The sequence below is a fragment of the Alosa sapidissima genome, chromosome 2, assembly GCF_018492685.1.
Source record: "Alosa sapidissima isolate fAloSap1 chromosome 2, fAloSap1.pri, whole genome shotgun sequence".
Taxonomy (NCBI): domain Eukaryota; kingdom Metazoa; phylum Chordata; class Actinopteri; order Clupeiformes; family Clupeidae; genus Alosa; species Alosa sapidissima.
Genome location: NC_055958.1, coordinates 15616072 through 15634401, shown reverse-complemented (window position 1 = coordinate 15634401; position 18330 = coordinate 15616072). Strand labels below are relative to the sequence as shown.

Genomic DNA, 18330 nt, shown 5'->3' with positions numbered 1-18330 from the left:
CGCCGAGTGCCAGGCAGCCGAGTCACTACCCCTCAACCTGGAGAAAACTGTTAAGGTAAAGACTGATCTCTGAAATAATATTGAATACAGTGGCCCCATCAATATTAACACAGCAGTAGTCACTCCATTTCAGATCAACAGATTGCATCTGCATTACCATCTGAGATTTTCTGCATACTTTATCCATTACTTTCAAAATCTCAGCCAAATATTTTGTCAGTTAAAACATCTGCATTCATGCAATATTGCCTGAAAAGTTCATTCATTATTATCAGATTGTATTGAAACACATTGATTTCAATGTCAATCCATTCATGGAGTTGATATAGATAGTGCATACCAAAATATTGAAACATACAAATTCATGTCCAGCATGACCAGAGATTTGTTTTTGTTTGCCATTGTTTGGCCCTGTAGCTCTCAGCCTACCATGGTTAACAGATCACAACCATTTATCTCCCTTAGCACCTCACCATGGGGCAGGACCGCAACACTCTTCACCACCTCAACTCCCTGCACCTGCATTTAACATACGGAGAGTTACTCAAGGTAGGGACTGATCTCTGAAATATTAGTGAATAGAAAGGCCCCATGTGTATTATCAGTCATGGTTAACAGATTTAATACAATTTTATACTACCATTTAATAAAAAAAAATTCCCCCTCTCGCACACCGCCCACCTCACTATGGGCCAGGAACGGCAGTCCCTCCTCAACTCCCTCCACCCCCACACCAGCCCTCAACGTGCAGCGAACAGAGGAGCTTTGTAAGTCATGTTTCTTTTTAAATTTAATCTCCTTAATACCTATCTCATATATTGTATTGTGTAAGCAAGCATACTTGGCTTTGGATGCTACATACCATAAACATAAACATATCTGTCTGTTTGATTACAGGTGCTGTGAGGAAAAACATGGTGACACGGTTTCAACCGGCGGTGGATCGGGCAACGAGGAGATGTGTTCCGCCTCCATCCACACAAATGGAGTAATAGGAGAAATAAGCATTAAACAATCTTTTTATTGAACTTCTTGTCATTCACCAGTTATTCATTTTCTGATATTTTAGCTGTGCATAGCGCAGTATTTCATTGAAGTTGTAGCCTATTAGATAAAATATTTCATGTCTGCACTGACCTAGGCCTATAATGCACTAAATTAGGTTTTGACCACAAAATGAATGTAAAGTAGCCTAGGCAATGTAGGCTACTTAACAAAAACAGAATAGCTTATAACCTGTAACTTTCCATAAATGTCCATTTTATATTTCCATTGAGTAGTGATCACGTTTGTACAGTAAATTGATGTCTTGACTTAAACCTTTTCTGTTAGGTTTATTGACAGTATTGTTAAGTTAAAAATACGAGGCAATGCAGATTAATCGTAGGCCTATATTGCTGTAGTAGCCTAGGCTCGTTTTACTTTTATCCTATAGTTGCCTAGTTTTATCCTACAGCAAGAACAGAAGGAATTTTGAAAATGAGATAAACGGGTCCAAAACGGACCCGGGCCAGATGAACCTTTGAGTCCGTTGCGGGTCCGCGGCGGATGTATGTATCGATTTGCGGATCCCAAACGGACCCGCCGCGGAGGTAAGGTTTTAATCGCGGATGCAGTGCGGAGCCACGGCGGGTCCGCGATCCGCCTTCGTAGCGGATCCGTTCCTGAGAGCATCTGGACTCCGATACGGGTCCGTTTCGCGGGTCCGTTCCGGAAGCCGTCATACCTCCGCGGCGGATCCGCCGCGGAGTCCTTTTGCTGTGTGGGTAGTCAGTGAACTGTTAACATTAACTTAACGTTAGGTTACTTGAGTTGAGGTTTGATTGTTTGTTAGCATGCTGATAGATTTTATGTATGGAAAGGTAATGTATGAAGTGTTTGAAATGGAGTTATATGAAATGCAGAGAAATGGACATCCTGTTTGTTTGGGGTCCAAAATTAATAATATTACATGCGCTAGTGCGTGCGCCTTACCAAATGTAAGTAACGTTCGATTTTTTTTTGCTTGAGGAAAACGTTTGGCAGCTGCTAACATGAACATGAGAATACATGCCTAATAGCTAACACTACGTTTTTGTAGTTAATGTGAGCTATCATTGCAAAGTTATTACCGGTAACCACTATTCTGAGTTGATTTGATTTATGGGCTTCGCATGAATTCTGTCTCAAAGTGTTAGGACAAGGAGAGTTTCATTGAGATAAATTGATTAAATGTTCTACTCTATTCACTCAAGCTTTATATGATTTAAAAAAATAATAACTGGTTTTACAGTTGCCAGACGACATGCTGAATACAAGCATGGATTTTGTGAAACCTACACCTACAGATTGGGATGGCGCAGGAGCTGACTTCAACCCACAGTCTTCAGAACCACCAGTCACCAAGCATAGCTGCTCCTAATGGTACTGTATGATGCTATTTCCTATTGCCACTACAGTGAGCATATTTTGTAATTAATTTTAGAAACGCCAGGTTGACAGTGGGTTATGAAAGTTAATAACAATTAAGTTACTCAAACTTGTTTCATTTTCTTCTCTCCAGACATTTCCCATTCTAGAGCAGATGGTTCTGTGCAACCTCTCCTAAACTGGTATTCCGCAAGATGCAGCACGGAAATAGGAAGAGGCCACTCAATGACTTCTGATACAAAGACGTCAAATGGTAGGAATATTCCATCTTTAGTGTTTTGCTACCCCTTCCGTAATTTTCGCTTTCAAATGACCCATCGTCAGTCTTCAAATCAGAATCAGGCTTTTCTAACTGGAAGCAACACGGTGGCTTCAAAGACCATTCCAAATAAGTTGTTGAAAAAATTGTGTAAATATGATGTAGTTGTTGCTCACATGCTGTGTGTGTGTGTGTGTGTGTGTTTGTTTTAATGTACGCAAACTGGCAGTGAAAGTGGTTTCTCTTATCAACAAAAGGGGAAACAGTTTTATTGAATGAAAAATGTGTGTATGATGATGTATGATTTCTGTTTAAAATATCAATGTATTTCCACTAAAGTGTCTATTATATTTTAGTTTTATATTGTGTTTTCAATGCACATTATACATAAATGGGAAAATGGTTAAGAATTGTATTGGCTTTTTTGTTTTTTAGCATTTAGCATTCAAGTATTTGAACAAGGTAAGACTGGTGAAAGGTATGCACCTTACTGCTGTGGTGTAGTCTAGTTAGCTGTAGTGGGTATACTGTGATCAACCCCAAATATTAATACCTATCCTTGTCTCTTTTAAGTGGGTATACTGAGATGGTAATGCTTTTTAAGTGGGTATACCAGAGACTTTCTAATGAGGAGACACAGCACTCAAAAAAATCCTCCATAGAAATGCATGGGGCTTGTTTGTAACGCCAGTACGGCCGTTGTCTACACATATCCCACCCCTTCCTCGGCAAAACGTCAACATGTGAATACATTGAGCCAATCATGTGGTGTGATGTGAATACATTGAGCCAATCATATGGTGTGTTGTGAAGACATCATGCCAATCATGTGTTGTGAACTCGCCGCTGGAGCAAGATTGGTGTCGTGAAGCCTTGCGCACGCACATTTCTGCCGAATAGGATGCCCGATGAGTGCCCAAAAAGCGTTGCAATATGGCCGTCGAGTGGAGGGACTTGCCTAAAAGGACTTTGGGTATACTGCGTATAGTCCTGCATATCACGTAGACAACATGCCTCTGCCTTACTGAACAAGGGATTTTCTGTGTATGGATGTTGACCAGTTCTTGGCCCCTCAGTGTATGATGTGGCCCCTTTATGGCCCCTGTCTCAGAAAAATCCTAGAACCGCCACTGCTTGAAGGACTGGTGGAAATAAGTCTCCTGTGTGTAAATAGGCCTGCAGTAATTGATGCCTCTCTGCTAGTGTGGCGCAGAGATTTTTGAAATTATGCAACTTCCGTGCACACTGTTTGAAATATGTATGCTTACTTTCAAAGCGCAGAGTCCATAGCCTTATGAGTGGCCCTAATTTGAGGATGAGGTCAGGGTAGTGAAGGAGGAAGTGATGCTTTGGTTTCTGTGTATAGTCTGAAAAGACAGTTGCTCTAATCTGTAAATATTCATCAATTAGCAACTTCAGATAGGCCACCTGGTTTGTGTGGATTTTGGGAGCACAAACAATTTCGACAATTTCCCTCAACTTGAGACACAGCTGCCAAACCTGGCCTTCAAGTGAATTCTTGTACCAACAAGAATAGGGAGGAGACGCAGCAAGCACCAATTATGTGCTGCACTTCCTGCCAACTTCTCTCCATCACCTTTAACTAGACATGGGTGGTTATTAGCATCACTGCCTTTCAACTGTATCTGACATATTCTCCTATTCACCTGCACAAATGTGAAGTGGCCATTGGAGACGAGATGTTTCAGATAGAGTTGCATGTCTAAAGCCACTACCCCCTCAAAAAGGTCATGACCTAAGCATGGAGGAAGTCCTCGCTGGCAGACATGGAAGTGTTCCAAAGAATTGAACATGGAGTCAAATTTTACCCCATCTATCTTTTCAGGAACAACAGACAGCTTTTCCACACTGCTCCTATAAGTGTCTGGTGTCCTTGGGGGGCCTAGCTTTGTAGGTTCTCCCTGAAACATTCCCCTGTCAATAAGACAGTACCTACAGAAGTGTGTACTCCTGCTGAAGTTTTCTGTAAAGCCTCCCAGTGAGTGTGACCCCAAGTTGTCACCAACAATTGCAATCAATACTCCCTTCACAGTCTCACCTTCGACAACAGTAATACCAGATCTCTCCAGGTCTTTTAAATCTCTTAAAAGGGAGGAGAATACTTTCTCAAAATCGCTCTTTACCAAAAGCGTCAAAACCAAGGTTAACCTGTATGGGCTCAACATAACTGAACTCCTTCTTGAAATATGTCTTCCGGGTTGCATCTGATCGGAACAGACCCTCATTGTACATTTTAAGTAAATTTTCTTTTGACAAGCCATCTATGATGCTGTCAATCTTATCAACAGGAATTTGAAGCATTGCCAATTCTTCGCAAAGTTTGACAAACACATGCAACATCGCGTTTGTGCATATTTCCTGGAACTCCTCAATCAAGGCAGAAATTGTAGAAGCAGGTAAAAGCATCTTTGCTTGCAACCACAAGTAAAAGAGGGCTAAGTTTGTCAAGAAATGACCCCTGTGATTCTCGTCAGCATCCCCTAAACCATCATTAACATCAAGAAATTCTGCCATTTCAATCATGTTCTCGTTTTCTTCATGTTCAACGTTTTCTTACAATCGTATCCCCTCCACTGATATGCGATTTCAAATGCTCACAGAGATCAGAAAAATTTGTAAGAAAAATGTGTAAGACCTATCTGGTTTGAGGGATGCATGCTTTTTGTACATGTGGTTCTGTAACGCACACGCAGTCTTCACATAACAGGGACACTTTTCAACACCACAAGGAAAGTTAAAGTTTGCACGATTCCTGTGCATTTTCACATGTTTAATGAAAATAGGAATTGTATCTGCAAAATAACTACAGTACTTGCACTTAAACCCCATATCTGCGTGCTTTAAATTAAGTGTTCAGAGAAGCTAAGGGTGAAGTTACCTGTTCAGACGTTCCGCTTTCATCCAACGGTTTCGCCAAGCTGAGGGAGGTGCCCTGTCTATTGAGGTGCCTAGCAGGTGACTAGCAAGGAAAAAACAATTAAATGAGGCTAAAATGAGCTTACCAACACACACACACACACACACACACACAGTTTTAACTCGATTTCAGTTTGAGTGATAATGAGTAGCCTAGCCTAACTAATCAGCTTTCCCAAAGGGGTGCCAGCTAGCTAGCTAGCTAGCTAGTGATAACTAGCTAACTCAATGATTACTCAAATTCTTAAAATTGTTATTATACTACAAAACTATATGCTGCCAACCAACAAATATCGATAGAACATCATTCACAAAGTTAAAACATATTTACAGGAGTTAACTACTTTCAGTATTTTAACAATTTTTTTTTAGCAGAAGCTAACGTTAGCAGAAGCTACACAAGTCACTCTAACATTAACGTTACTGTAGCTGCTACCACCCACAAAACCAAACCTGCACACTCAAACACTCGAAATTTTCGTTTGTCCAGTTCAACTAAATATCACTGAAGTATCGATATGGCTCCTACATTATGGTGGCAAATCAAGCTATTAAATATATACGTTATAAATACATTTATATAAATACGTTTTCATATAAATAGCTTTTTCAAATGAGTTTTTTTGCAAAATGATATCTAAGGGGCCGTTTATACGAGAACGATTGCGAAGGAAGACGACAAAATATTTTATCATAAGTTCCTTTCGTTTACACGGCGACCCTGCCATCAGGGCTTGAAGACGCAAAAATCTGAAGACTCCTTCCAGAGTGTAGAGTTTTGAAGACGACCCGGGTTGTGTCTCCGTCTAAACGGCTAAACCAAAGATCCTTGATTACCTCTCTGGCTAAACTGTCAAATTAGAATGTCTGCGCGTGACGTACCGGGGTTCTATCACACCACCACCCAGCGGTCTGGAATGCATATCCAATCGAATATCACATACTCTTGCGTCTTCATATAAACAAAGATTTCCCCCTGAGAATGCTTGTCTAAACGCGAATAAACAAATGAAGACGAGACGCCACTTCTGCGTCTTCTCTTTTCATCGTCACCGTATAAACGTAGCCTAAATGACGGAAGGAGTAACGATCATACTTTCTCCAATGCACTCTTCAGGGCAACTGCTGCTTACCTTGAGTCATGCGAGAAGTAGCATCCGATGATCCCGCTCAAGTTACCAGATTGTCATTAGCAGTAAAACTTTGTTTACTGTAGTACACCGGAAGTATGACGGGTCTGGCCATGATCCTTTGCAAATCAACGGCAACCTGCTTTAAACAAATAAACAGTAAGCGTTTTGCTTATTCCACAGTAACTATGCTGTGAAAACTACAGAATCTTGTTACAGTGTGCCTTAAACTGAAATTTGTAAAACTGATAGTTCCGGTCCTTGATTGTGATTGGCGGAATCGCGTTCGATGCCGTTGTAAAATCCAGCATAAACATACACCTTGACCGCATTTCGTTCTATATTACTGCGCTACCATAACTTGATACAAAAGTTAAAGTAGCTGCGTCTCGACGTTGCTTGGCAACCATTCAGATAGAGGAAATATATTTATTGGCGGAAGAGTGATTACCTATGAATAAATCGGTTTCATTTCTAGTTGCTGTGCCTTTACTTTATGAAACTTTTCCAGGTATTTATAGTAACAGTTTTAGAAAATCAATAAGCCACTCGAGTCCGCTAGCGCGTCGTGCCTAACAACGCCCCTTAGCTGTTGTAGAATCAGTGTAACCTACGGCCTCTCGGGGCCTTTTTGCTTAACCCTTAGAACCCGATTGACGCAAAGTGCGTCAAAAAACAAATCCTTTCTTCTCTGTTACATTGCTCCGTGTTGTAATCTCAACAACGATTAAAGCAATGTCCAATCCAAGATGCTTCTCAATACCGGGCACAATTCCGGTGCTTTATTGAACCAGTAGTAACATACAAGAAGTTTATCATCACCTGGCAACTAGCCCCACGACACCCCCATACGCCATCACTCACTCTTGCACACACGCACACTAAGGCAATACAAAAACAGTATACCTTAAATAAAACCCTCACATTATGACATCCCTCCCCCCATAGTTCAAAACACTTAATTACACTTAATTTCCCTGGCAATTAACTGAGAGTGAGGGGTAGACTGCCCTCACTCCTGCGGACAGGCTAGGGGATTATTTTGCCCCTTTCTTGTGGCCTCCCGCTCCAACTACAAATCTAAACGAACAGGTGCATTGCGGATTCTTGTTGACCGCCAGGGGACAACATTAGACCCAGCTCCAGCAGACTCTCCCGTATCGGGATGTGGGATGTCCTCACCGTCTGGCTGACCCGCAGTGGTGCCCTCCGGAGTATGGGGCTCCAGCGGGAGGATGCTCTGCTGCTCATTACCTGGATCCCACTTCTCCTCGGCTAATGGAGAGGTGTGTCGGCACAGTAGGTGGTCCACATGACGACGCCACACGTTCCCACCTACCTCCACTCTGTAAGAGAGTGGCCCGGTCTTATCGATCACTGTGCCGGGCAACCACTTCTCCCTTCCCGAGAAGTCTCTTACCCACACTGTTGTTCTGAGTGGCAACTCCCGACTGACTGGGTGTCTTTTTGAGTTTGCTACCATTCTCTCTTGACTACGGAGGACTTTCGCTTGCATGTCAGTCCGCAACAGATCCCACCTGGTGCGTACACGCCGACCAAACATCATCTCTGCAGGGGAGAGACCGGTGGTGGCGTGTGGGGTGAAACGGTATGCTGCCAGGAATCTTGCCAACCTTTCTCTCAGTGTACCACCTGTTATCTTTTTAAGTGATTTCTTCAGTGTCTGCACTGCCCTCTCCACCAGTCCATTTGAGGATGGGTGGTAGGGGGAGGAGGTGAGGTGACGAACACCATTCATCTTCAAAAACCCCTCGAATTCAGAGCTGGTGAAGACAGTGGCATTATCGGACACTATGGTATGTGGAAGGCCATGTGCACTGAAAACCTCTCTGAGGTGATCCACTGTTGCTGCTGATGTGGCTGACTTCACTTTAAACACTTCCAACCACTTCGAATGAGCATCCACGAGCACCAAAAATATTTCTACTAGGAACAGGCCAGCATAGTCAATGTGCAGGCGAGTCCAGGGCTTCCCAGGCCACTCCCACGGGCACACAGGCGCTGCTGGAGGGACGTTCCTAATTTGCTGGCAGGTTGTGCAGGATTTCACCTGGTCTTCCAGGGCTGCATCCAGGCCAGGCCACCACATGTAAGCCCGTGCTACAGCTTTCATCCTTGATGCCCCTGGGTGTGCCTCATGCATCTCCTCCAGCAGAGCCTGCCGTGCTTGTGGTGGGATGATGACGCGAAGCCCCTATAACAGGACTCCATCCTCAACTGTGAGCTCTTCACGCCTCTTGAAATAGGGCTGAATATCTCCAGCAGGGCAGGTTGGTGGCCACCCTCCCATGACGTACTGGCATACCCGGGCCAGAAGGGGGTCACGTCGGGTCCAGTCCTTTAACTGGGTGCTGGTTATGGGTGCTGTCTGAAGCTGCTGCATCAGACACACCAGCTCAGGGGGAGTGACGGGGTCTGGCACCGTGTGGGGCAGTGGCAACCTGCTTAAACCATCAGCATGAGCAATCAGCGCCCCGGGTTTGTACGCCAGGGTGTATTGGTACTGCATCAGGAGGAGCGCCCATCTTTGCAGTCGTGCTGATGCCGTGGGCTGTATGTTCTTTAACTCACCCAGCAACCCCAGGAGAGGCTTGTGATCGGTTTGGATCGTGAACTGGTGGCCATAGACGAACTGATGGAATTTTTTTACAGCGAAAATAATGGCCAGGGCCTCTTTTTCCACTTGGGCGTACCTTTTCTCAGCTGGTGCCAGAGCTCGCGATGCAAAACAGACTGGGCGCTCAGTTCCATCTCGGTATCTGTGAGACAATACTGCTCCGAGGCGAAATGGTGAAGCACCAGCAGCAATCACCAGTGGGAGTGTGGGGTCATAGTGGGCTAGGAGCACCCCTGAAGACAACAAGGCCTTTGACTTGTCAAATGCATGTTTATGCGCAACGCCCCATTCCCACTTTGCCCCTGAACGCAACAGAGCATGCAAAGGCGCGAGTACGGAGGGTAGATCTGGAAGGAACTGCCCATAATAATTCAGCATACCTAGATAGGCTCTAAGATCACTGGTGGTCTGGGGCACAGGAGCGTCTTTGATTGCCTGTACTTTTTTTTCCAACGGTTGTAGCCCCCTTGATGTTATCCTATGGCCCAAATATTCCACCTCTGGTGCCATAAAGACACATTTGGACCTCTTCAGACGGAGGCCAGCTCCCTCCAGCCGGGAAAGCACTTGGTCCAGGGTGCGCAGGTGTTGTTCTAAACAGCTACATGATCTATCCCCCCTAGCAGGCCCTCAATTGCCCTCTGAAAAATGGCACAGGCGGATGACACGTCGAATGGAAGGCGTGTGTACTGGAACAGGCCCCGGTGGGTATTGATTGTGACCAGCTTACGAGATTCTTCTGCCAAAACCAGCTGCTGATAAGCATGGGACATATCTAACTTAGAGAAACAGACTCCCCCGGCTAGCTTAGCGAACAGCTCATCGATGCAGGGTAAGGGGTAGCACTCTACTCTGGACGCCACATTTACTGTCAGTTTGTAGTCCCCACAGATGCGAATGGAGCCATCCCCTTTCAAAACTGGGACAACCGGGGCTGCCCACTCAGAGTATGTGACAGGTTGGAGGATTCCAGATTCCACCAGACGCGTCAACTCAGTCTCAACTTTTCCCTGCAGGGCCAACGGAACTGGCCGGGCTTTACAAAAACGCGGCGGAACAACTTTGTCCACGTTGATGGTCACTGTTGTCCCTTTTAGCTCTCCCAGTTCATTGCGAAAAACAGCCGTGTGATTTTCAAGGATAGCCGCTAGAGAGTCCTCAGACACTTTGAAAAGCCTGTCCAATAGCTCTGGCCAATCTAATGGCAGGGATTTAATCCAGTCACGTCCAAGCAAATTGCCACCCTGACCAGCCACCACAAGCGCCCTCAAGTGGTAAGACTGGCCTTTGTATGAAACTGTTACTTGAACGGCCCCCCTCAGGGTTATGTGCTGTCCTGTATACGATCGAAGAGAGATGTTACAATGCTCTAACTCCAATGACGGCGCATAAGTGCGCAGGCGTCCGAATGTCTTTTCCGCCAGTATCCACCTCAAAATGTATCTGAGCCCCGTTCACATTTAGCTCCATGACTATAGGACTGGGTGGCTTCTCTACCACCGCTAAGACATAAACAATCTCTTCCTCCTCACTGTCAACTGGCAGGCCCACTCTCTCTGTAACCACATTGGCCCTGCCACCATGCTCTGACTTCAGGCTTGCTCTCTGGCCCTCGCTCTCCTTTTTACGGCAGCAGCGAACAATGTGGCCTCGCTTGCCACAGTAATGGCAGTCAACATCCTTAAATCTACAGCTATCAGGCATATGAGCCTCTCCACAGCGATAGCAACGGCGAGGTTGGGTTGTCGTTGTCTTGCTGCTGGGCATTCTCCGAGCCCTGTTAGGCTGGTAAGTGGACGCCACTCTGTTGATTTCTTTTGGGCACTGCAAAGCTAAAACACCCTTCTCGGCTATCTCAAACGCTAGGCATATCTCTAATGCCTTCCCCCAGGTCAAATTTGGCAATGACAGGAGCCTTTTCTGGAGTTGTTCCATGGCAATGCCCCACACTAGCTGATCCCTTAATCTCTCCTCCAATGTTCCCGCGAAATCACAGCGTGTAGCTTGATGCTTCAAACGAGCAACAAAACAGTTCACAGATTCATCAGTGCTACGTGTGCATGACTGAAATTTAAACCTTTCCACAATTGAATTACACTTAGGGTCGTAATGGTCCCGTAACTTTTCCATTTTATCTTTATATCTGTAGGCACTGAGGGGGCTATTAAGTCTCGTAACACTCCATAAACGACTGGCCCGCAAACAGTCAAGAGTATAGCCCTCTTCTTCGCATCGTCTTCAATTCCATTAGCAACAAAATAGAAGTTCAACCGCTCTGCATACCTGCTCCAATGTTCTGTGTTGGAATCAAAATCGTGAATTTTCCCAAACGTCGCCATTAACGTTACTGGTAGTGGTTTCACTTAGGCTACGTGAAGGCTTAGCCAACTCCGTTGTAGCAGCAGTGGCGAGTGAGAAGCTAGCTCGGTAACGCCACCAAAGGTTAAATCATGCAGGTCACGCAGAGAAATGCAGAAAGTTCAGGTTTATCCTCGTCGCCAGTTTGTTGTAACCTCAACAACGATTAAAGCAATGTTATGGTTATGGTTATGGATTTAGCAGACGCCTTTGTCCAAAGCGACACATAAATACAAAACCACATAATAATATTTAAAATTGAACAGGGAACAGATATAAAATGTAGGTCAAATATAGTAAGGAGAATAGTTGTAGTACACAATAATATCAATTCAAGCAATAGCCTAATAAAAAGCAATGTAAAAAAGGGGAAAGGCAATAATAAAAAATAATGTCAATTCAATCAATAATATAAAAACAATGACATGCTAAGACTACATTAAGGAGAATATCAATAATAAACAATAATGTCAAATTAATTAACAGCCCAATTAAAATAAAACAACATTATATAAACCATAACACATAAGCGCTTAAACAACTAAGTATATGTTGAATAGGAATGTCTTTAGACCCCTCTTAAACGACCCAAAACTACCACAGGAACGGAGAGCACTGGGCAGTTCATTCCACCAACATGGAACCACTGAAGAAAAGAGTCTGGAATTAGACCCAGTTTTCATGACTGGTCGACACAACATACGCTCACCAGAAGACCGCAGTGGGCGGTTGGGGATGTAAGGCTTGATTATTGAATTAAAATAACTAGGAGCAGATCTAGTTAGTGTCCTATAGGCCAAAGTGAGAGATTTAAATTTAATTCTGGCTACTATAGGGAGCCAATGGAGAGTAACTAGGAGAGGAGTTACATGTGTCCTCTTTGGCTGATTGAAGACCAGGCGTGCTCCAGCATTTTGAATCAGCTGTAATGATCTTGTTACACAAGCGGGTAAGCCAGCTAATAGTCAATTACAATAGTCCAGCTTAGAGATGACCATGGTCTGAACAAGAAGTTGTGTGGAATCTTGTGTCAGATAAGGTCTGATCTTCCTAATGTTGTAAAGCATAAACCGACATGATTTTGCAATAGAAGCTATATGCTCAGAGAAGTTAAGTCGGTCATCAATTACAACGCCCAAGTTTCGTGCCGATCTAGTTGGGGTCAGTGAAGTTGAGTCAAGCTGGATGTTAATCTGTTGGGGAATAGCTGTTTTAGCTGGAAACACCAAAAACTCTGTTTTTGAGAGATTAAGCTGAAGGTGCCGATCTTTCATCCAGGCTGAAATATCCTTAAGGCATGCAGAAATCCGGTGGGAAACACTAGTCATCAGGTGGGAAAGACAGGTAAAGTTGAGTGTCGTCTGCATAACAGTGATAGTCAAATCCAATGTCCAATCCAAGATGCTTCTCAATACCGGGCACAACTCCGGTGCTTTATTGAACCAGTAGTAACATACAAGAAGTTTATCATCACCTGGCAACTAGCCCCACGACACCCCCATACGTCATCACTCACTCTTGCACACACGCACACTAAGGCAATACAAAAACAGTATACCTTAAATAAAACCCTCACGTTATGACACTCCGCAACTGTTCATCGCATCGCAGAGAGACTTTTATTGCTTGACAGAGCAGAAGTGGAGCTTTCCAATGAGACCACGCACTTGTCTGTACGTTAAAGTATGAAAATAAAAATAAAAAATCATGAAATTAAATCAAATTGCATCATATTTACAGTCTATACTTCTCTGCGTTCATCTGCGCACCCATTACTCTCGTTTGAATTACTCGCGAACCCGTGAACACATAGATATGGCAAGCATATCAGATGAAAGAGGAGACACAGAGCTATTATTTGATACCAACCATACATCCTTTTGGGTTATAAAACAGACAAAGTGACAGCAAAATAATAACTTCATATAGCTCGACTTACCTCACGTTTTTGTCTGTTTTTGATGCAAAGCATGTTTATAATCCAACACTATTGTGTGTTTCTCTATTACAAAGAATGTTCATAATCCGGTTTTGAGATCCTAGCAAATTCCTGCATGGCATCCAATTCAAGGCTCACATTGCATCCCAATTTGTTTGACAAAGAAACACCTTTTTTGCCTTTACTTTGTTCATGGCAATGCAGTAAAAAGTTAGAGAATCATGAGTGCAGACACCATAGAGCATCACAGTCCCGCACACAGCCGATTCCCGGAGTAAGAATTCAATACAATTTCTCCACTGACAATTGGGGTATAAGACATAAAAACGTAACCATACATGGTAGACTTAAAACCAGCTACGGCTGTACTAAGCGAGCTATGCTCATATAGAGGGCGAAAATTCAAGGGGCACCAACCTTGTTTTGAGATAAATGTCTTTGATCGCGATGTCTTGGATAAGTACTTCATTAACCATAATCCTGAACAATCCCACAATGATGCCTCTGATTGGTTGAAAGTGTGTAAACTTTCTCAGCGAAAATCCCTGACCAAGATGGCGGAGTCTTTTACTGCCTATGGCAAATCTTAATTTTGAAAATCTTTTGTAAATTTTTGTAAATGCTGTAGCCTACTCAGTTATGAACATTACCCAATATGCATCTCATTGAGCACTCATAAATTGCTGGTCAATGAATCTTAACCTTTTAACCTTACATTCTATTATTAAACTATGAAATTATGTATTCAAATTTGTATAGGCCTATCTTGTATTAATGTATACATTTTCAACAAGGTTACAATAACATACAGCATTCTCATACTTCAAGCTGTAGGCCTATGGACTTTTACTATTACATCCTAATGTGTAATGAGTGCAGTCATTGCTATTGACTTGTGTGTCATTTATCGTATTTTGAGGCACTATGAATAGTCAATAACCCTTTGAATCATGGCATCATGAATATCTCATGATGCTTCACAGATGTGTTTGAAGCAAAGCATTGATTGAGTTGTGTGTGCCTGTGCTCTGATTCTGCTCTGTACCTTAAGCTGATGTCTTGCAATGGGTTTCATGGCTGCTTGTTCACAGTTGCTGATCACTCCAGGTTATATCCCCCAGTAGGCCTCACAGTGCCTGTTTGTGGTCTCACATATGGAATTGACTGTGTTACATTTTCAATTACAGAACATGTGCTGCATGGCACATTTCCTCAAAGCAAACAATCAATTGTATATAATGTATATATTTTTAAAGCCCTAATGAAAAAATCATAACTGCACTGCTGTGCTTTTACAACCAACACTATGCTGTACGATATGAATACTGTATCTTGAATCCATTATTCATATGGATTTTTATAGCTTCTTAAATTCAGATGTAGAAACGTCATAGCAATCGACTCATTCATAACTTTTATTGTATTTCCAGGGCGAAAGATTTCATTCTGAATAATTGAAATGTCCTTCTGTGATATACCTGCAGCTGAGAATGCATAGATATACTGTATATATATATATATATATATATATATATATATATATATATATATGTTTGATTAAAAACACATACCACATGGAGGATTAACTTTTGTTTCATTCAGTTTGTATGTAACAAATGTTTCATATTACCATTGCAATTCTGTTTTTATAGTGAAACTCAGGAAGTAGCTCAGTAAAAAAAAATATGATTATTTTGTATTCTATTGAACTTATTTGCATTGCAGCACGACAATGAGATGGTCTGGATTTGATCCACTTTGCCAGTCCATGTCGCTCTGTATAAAAGTGTCAACTAAATAACAGTCACCTTTACCGTAATGATTCACTCCATCATTATACTCCTCAGGAAGCTGTATGCCAACTCTCACAAAAGGCTAAAGCCATCAGAGCAAAAATTGAAAACTACCTGACTTTTGGCTAAGCCCTGTGTACATTTGATGATATGATGATTATGAAAGGTTCACTTTTCCCATATTTTATTATTTTTTTGTATTATTATTATGCCTCACTAGGCAATGTTAATGTAACATATTTCATATGTAAATAATGACACTGAAGTAAAAATGTTAAAACTGTGTGAATGTGGGCAACTGGGCATTCTATAATTAGGACTAGATATCTAAAACACAACTCATCAGCACAGAGGAAGATACATCAGGAAGTGAATTAGCATGCAGTAAACCATCCAGAAGATCAGCATCGGTCGGAAATGTCTCTTTAGATTTCCTCAAAACCATTACTGATTGTACTAATGCCCTCAAATGACCCTTCTCTTTGTGCTGGGACATAAACAGAGCTATGTTTGTGTGTGTGTGCCTGTGTGTGTGTGTGTGTGTGTGTGTGTGTGTGTGTGTGTATGTGTGTGTGTTTGTCCAGAGAGTGTTTTGAACTCTGAGCTGTTTCTGGAAAGTGTGTGTGACGGCTCAGGTGACTGACAGGATGGTTAATCGACGTCTTTGTTGTTACATTAGCCCTCTTTTTAACAGGGCACAACACACCAGGCAATTAGTCTACAGCCTGTTTGTGTGAAAACAATTTGATCTGGTTTAGGATTCCAACAACATTTCACCTAACACAAAGGGGGCCTTGTCTTGTGACGGCACACACACACACACACATACACATAATTCACATGGTTAGACACACACACACACACACACACACACACACACACACACACACACATACATGTCCAAGTAAACATGTTGAGGGCGAGGAGTGGCAGGTGCTAAAAGGTGTCTGATTGCTGAATGACTCATGGGTTGGAATAAAAGGGGGTTTTGAGGTGGTCACATGCTTCAGACACTCACTCACACACACACAGACACACACAAACACGCACACACAGACGGACAGACAGACAGACAGACACACACACACACACACAGCTTCCCTGCCTGAGAACTCTACAAATAAAGCCGGTCATTCATGTGTTGACAAGTTGACAAGACATGAGGACTATTGAAGCAGTGAAACTTCCCCATCCTATTAACAGAAATGCATTGGGTGTGTTATAATCCCTTTGAAAACATGATGGAATGGCCTGGAGGAGCCACCAACGCCCATAAACTCACCCATAAACTCCAGGCCAACAAGATCAAATAGGATGCCACACAATATTGCTGGATAATATTGCAAAACCTAAAGGCCATAACATCAAAGCTCCCATCAACATCTTTAAGACTGTAAGTACTGTATGCTGTGCCATTAGACTGTTATGATGTGCTGATTAAACGAACCGGTGGGGTTAGTAGTATGTATGGGCGTGTGAGGAGTCTGTTACTGTAGTTATGAGCTGCTGCAGGACATTATGTGATTTACAATCTGCCAAAAGAAGAAGAAAACATCTCGCTCTTTCTCTGTCTCTCTGCCTCTGTGGCTCACTGCTGTTGTGAGAACACCTTTGCAATGAGGCACATCACAGAGTGTTTTAAACAGTGCGTCACTCCTCATGGATCATTCCTTCAAAATAAAGAGGGACACACACACACACATACGCACAGACACACTCACACATACTGTAGCAAAGGGAGAGCCAGGCCCGTTGGTATGGCAGTCAGAGAGCCGCAACATCAAAGAGCCAGGCCCGTTGGTATGGCAGTCAGAGTGCATACTCGACTGTAGTGACGGAACTCCATCACACTGCTAGCCCATGCACTTCACGCACACTGGCGTCCCTCACGCAACCACCAGCTGTACTTCTCCCATCTCTGGGGTCCCTCACACCAGGGTCAACCTACACTGTAAAACCCGACAAGTTAATTGAACTCAAAAAAATTGGTGAAACCGATTACACAAAAAAATTTAAGTAATAGTAACTCGGTTTTGCTAAGTCAAAGAAACTTACCTTTTTTAATTAGTCTTCACTAGCAAATTTTGAGTGTGTTCAACAAGGTTTTTTTAAGTTAAAGAAACATCAACTACATGAGTTCACGGTAATTAATAAAATTAAGCTTAGATAGCTTAATTGGATTTATTGATGTCAGCCTGAAATATTTAATTTTGCTTCAACCAATTCTTTAAATTAAATTTAAAACTTAAAAGTTTTAATTTCCAGAAAGTTGAACAAACTTGTCCATTTTGATTAGTTTCAACTAAGGACTTGAAAGAAAATTATTAAAAAGGTTGACAAAGGCCAGTGAAATTCTTCTTAATCTTTTATTTTCATGTAAACCATGGAAACAAATACAGGTTGGAGTTCAGAACAGGGCTGTAGTGGAGGCTAAATTCAAATAAACACAGTTTAGATCAAGGGCATAAAGACTAGATAGATCGATAGATAGATAGATAGATAGATAGATAGATACTATCTATCTACTGTAGATAGATAGATAGATAGATACTTTATGACAAATGCCTGACCAATGCTAGGAAATTCAACAATCATTTCATTCCAAAACAACAGGAGTCTTCTTTGGGCAGAGGGATGCATTTGCACTGTTCGTGCTGATCAGAATGAGTTCAACAGTAAGGTCCTCAATATCTGGGAACTCCGATTGAGAGACCTGAAGAAATTAACAAAGAACAATTGTGTGTTAATTGAATATCTAATAGGCATTACATGTCAAGTGATACCATGTCATATTAAGTTTAACATTTTATCTTCAAACTTTTCCAGGGCAGTTGCATTATTGAAATAATTACTTGAAATAATACTAA

The 18330-nt window shown here is 42.5% G+C and overlaps 1 long non-coding RNA gene and 1 pseudogene across 1 annotated transcript in view; both read right to left on the bottom strand.

The window, feature by feature from the left end:
• Positions 1–7807: 7807 nt before the first annotated feature.
• Positions 7808–11140, bottom strand: LOC121688593 (annotated as a pseudogene).
• A 6670-nt stretch (positions 11141–17810) lies between these two features.
• Positions 17811–18330, bottom strand: part of LOC121704080 — a 2749-nt gene continuing 2229 nt past the window's right edge. The window contains exon 4 of the long non-coding RNA XR_006030224.1: positions 17811–18176. This is a non-coding gene — a long non-coding RNA (uncharacterized LOC121704080). The remainder of the gene's footprint in view (positions 18177–18330) is intronic.